Source organism: Apis laboriosa, unplaced genomic scaffold (genome assembly GCF_014066325.1).
Source record: "Apis laboriosa isolate Shangri-la unplaced genomic scaffold, ASM1406632v1 scaffold17_cov146, whole genome shotgun sequence".
NCBI classification, from domain to species: domain Eukaryota; kingdom Metazoa; phylum Arthropoda; class Insecta; order Hymenoptera; family Apidae; genus Apis; species Apis laboriosa.
In genome coordinates this window covers 1,028,252-1,032,065 of record NW_025222181.1, presented here as the reverse complement: position 1 = coordinate 1,032,065, position 3,814 = coordinate 1,028,252, and the positions used below count along the sequence as shown (strand labels likewise).

General features: G+C 44.3%; 1 long non-coding RNA gene across 1 annotated transcript in view; it reads right to left on the bottom strand.

The window, feature by feature from the left end:
- The window catches only part of LOC122711758, a 64,470-nt gene extending 61,897 nt beyond the window's left edge, over positions 1–2,573 (bottom strand). The window contains exon 1 of the long non-coding RNA XR_006346182.1: positions 2,450–2,573. This is a non-coding gene — a long non-coding RNA (uncharacterized LOC122711758). The remainder of the gene's footprint in view (positions 1–2,449) is intronic.
- Between the last annotated feature and the right edge of the window lie 1,241 nt (positions 2,574–3,814).

The following is a 3,814-nucleotide window of genomic DNA, read 5'->3' as shown; positions in this document are numbered from 1 at the left end:
GAGAGAGAGAGAGAGAGAGAGAGAGAGAGAGAGAGAGAATAAGAGAGCAACCCTTGGAAGAAGGTCGAGGAGAAAGTTTGCATAGTTGTGGAAAACACGTCGACGACGCGTGGTAATGGAAAATAAGATTTTTCTGGAAATCTGCGCGTGTGATTTGCGACTCTCTTACGCGCGTCGGTGAGTTGGCTCTCTTTTACGGCTCTCCGCTAGATTCCAATATTTCCACGGCCTTGATTTACGTACGGATTCCTCCTCACTTTGGTGAAATTATATACCCGAGAATATACGATTCGGAGGACAAGAATCGGGATAGAGAATAATTTATCGATCGAGTAATTAAAAGTTTTTCCACAATGGAAAAATTTACAAGGAATAACAGGTGGCGGAGGGAGGGAATAATTGTTGAACGGGGACAAAAGTGGGGAAGCAGGCATTCTCGCGTTTAATTTAAAGCTTTTAAAAACGTCGTTTAAACACGGGTGCAGGTTTACATCGACAAATGACGAGCCGTTTTTATCGTTCGACTTTATCTATATTCTTTTTCTTCTTCTTTTCCATTTTTTTTTTTTTTTATTATTCGTATTTATCCGGATTTAAACGAGTCGAATTTCCATGCAAATTGGACAAAGGAGATAAGGAACGGTAAATTACGGTGGTGAATTCGTAGTTAAACACTCGTGGGCGTTATTTATTATCGCTGGATCAACAAAATCCGCTTCGATTCAATGCGCTCCTTCGAAACAATCGTCGTGTTATTCCCTGTTAACAAGCTACCGTTTCGAAAATTTTATTTTGTTCTGCAAAAAGAAAAAAAAGAGAAAATACGCGTTTATTTTATAAAAATAACCCGTGGATTCTAATTTATTAGATTTCTTCTCGTTTCTTTTTCTTTTTTTTTTTTTTCACCTTCTAAATATTCCTCCCAATAAGAATAGAACACGACAATATCGATGTTCGTTCGTAAGTTTTGCTTAGAAATAATAAGGGATAGATGGATTTTTATTAAAAAATTATTCGTCAATTTATGTTCATTTATTGAAATATAAAATAATCGAATAATATTTATCTCTCGTAAGAAAAATTATTGAAGATTATTGATCGATAAAACCAAATATAACTCGATAAAAATCTTACGATTAATCTTTTTCGAATAAAAACTATATCGAAATAACGCCATTTATTTATTCCCCTGAAAGAAACACGACCTTCGTACTTTCCTTTCTTCCAACGAGATATAAAACAATTCGTACAATTATTAGTGGACACAGTAATAATAAAATCGAGGATATGTCGAGGCACGAATCCGACGTAGAACTGAAAATATCGGGTGGAAATGATGGGAGGGAGAGAGGGGGGACACGAAGGCGTCGCGAAATATTTACGAGGCTCGCTACTTTGCATTGGCGAGGTCGATAACGCCGATGATCCCGACCTGCGCGAGTATTTTCCTGCAACGGAGACGAAAATGCACGGGGGATAGTCACATGGCGCATGGTCGCGGTGCACGTACGAGCGGCGGCCGAGTGGGCGTGGCCGGCCGCCGCTCCGCCAATCGATAACGATCGCCCGTCCCCCACCACCTCGCCGATGCACCGTTCGACGAGGAATCCACTCTCCCCTCCCCTCCAACCTTCTTCCTCGTTCGGTCAACGATAGAAACGCGGCGAGAAAAAACTGATCGCTAATCGAGTATTTGTTGGCCGACGCTATTTGTTTGTTTGTTTGTTTGTTTGTTCGTTTGTTTGTTTCGCACGCATCGAACTAACTAAATTGTAAAAAAGCAATCGAAAAAGAATAGAGGGGAAATGCATTCCCGTTGGAACGTACGTATATACGATCGAATCGAAGAATTTCGAGTGGAAACTCGAGAAGTTTGTTCAGATAAATACTTAAGAGAGATTTTTAACAATAACGCAATTAATTTGCTTAAGTTTCGAGTCTAATTCTCTAAAATGGTTAACGCGTTTACCACCATAAATCCTATTTTTACGTATCGTTACGTGGTTAGAGAGTAAGTAATACAGTCGCACGCTTTCGTCATCGAATGGCGGTTCGGACTTTTGATGTCGCGTCGCTACGAGCGTGAAGGTAATTAACTAACACACTCTCGCGACTTTCCACAAACAAGAGGCGAACAAAGAAGCTTACCGAGCATATTCTCGCGCAAAAATAAATAAAAAAAAAGCAATATATTTATATATATATTATCGAATCAAATTTCGAATAACCCAGTACACTCGAGTGAAAACCAAAGATGGAATTGGAACAGAGATCGTACGAATCGCGATCTCTTTTATCGAATCGAATCGATCGAACAAGTCGTTCTAAAAATTTTCTCTCCTCGACGATATATATCTGTATCGATCAGACAAAAAAAAAAAAAAAAGAAACAATGATAAAACAATTTTACGTACAGCGCGTATTTATCGTGGACATGGTATGAGCTTACCATCGTCTCCTCCTTAATTACTTCCCTCCGACGGCGGCGATGGACGACGACACGCACTAACCATCACGCAACAACCGGACAAATCACGTGGGCTCCACGGTGTACTTCTCCGCGCAACTGGAACATCGAACATCCTCTCCCCCTTTTGCACATCACTGGCAAACATAACTCCTCCATAACCTCCTCTATTTATATATCAAAATACCACGGAGATCGATTAGCACACGTATCTCTCTCTCCCTCGCCCTCGAGAGGGGGGAGAGGGGGAGAAAATTCGCAAACGCGCAAAATTGAGAGAGAGAGAGAGAAAGAGAGAGGGGGGGGGGGAAACCGAAGAACGAGACTGGTTACGAGATAATTAGGAAAAAGAGAAAGAAAGAAAGAAAGAAAGAAAAAGTACGAGGAAAATATTTCCGCGGAAATATACGAAATAATACGCGGTTGTTACACGCGGTGAATAAGCATGCGAGGATCCAGTATCCCGAGGCTTCCGTCGTCGTGGAGAGCCACAGTGTTTCCGGTGTTGGGAGAGGACGAAAACTTTGGATGGGAATGGCAAACCCGCGACTAGAAACCGAAAATACCGGCGAAATACTGTTGGCCAACGGCGATGGAACGGCCGTACGTTCGGTATACGCGTTTGCTATACTATAAGGTAGTAAGTGAGAGACCGAGCGGGACCCCTACCGGCGCAGCCGTACATCTTAGTATTATGGCCAACTCACATTGGAAGATACGCCATCAAGCATAGCCCTAGCGAGAACGCGAGAGCGAGCGAGCGAGCGAGCAAGCAAGCGAACGAGCGAGCGAGCGAACCAAGCCGAGCGATTGTAAAAGTTTTAGGGACACTTTGCGAACGCTCTCCACCCCTCTCACCCCACCCACCGTACTGGAACACGGCTCTGTCGAGGCTACGATCCTCGTCTCACTCCCTCTCCCTCTCTCTCTTTCTCTCTCTCTCTCTCTCTTGCTTCGAGAGTCGGAGTCTTTCCGTCCTCTCTCTCTCTCTCTCTCTCTTTCCCTCTTTCGGCATGGGATGAGGAGAGGTGGGTCCCCTCTGCGGGTGCGTGGAGCCGCGCCCCGGTTCTGCGAGACGCGGACGGACCTCTGATCCACGAATGTGGATGGATGGATGGAGGAGAGGGAGAGGGAGGGAGATGAAGAGGTGTGTTGGCGAGAAGAAGAGAGAGAGAGTGTGTGAGAGAGACGATCGGGCTATGTCGAAACAGTCGTTTGCCTCTACCCCTGATTCTTCTTCCTTCTTCCCCCTCCCTCACCGGAGGAAGGGACGATGGAAGGAAGATAGCGAGGGGGGCGAGGCGAGGCTGTGGGAATTACGATGCCTTCTCCTTTCGGTTGAGAGAA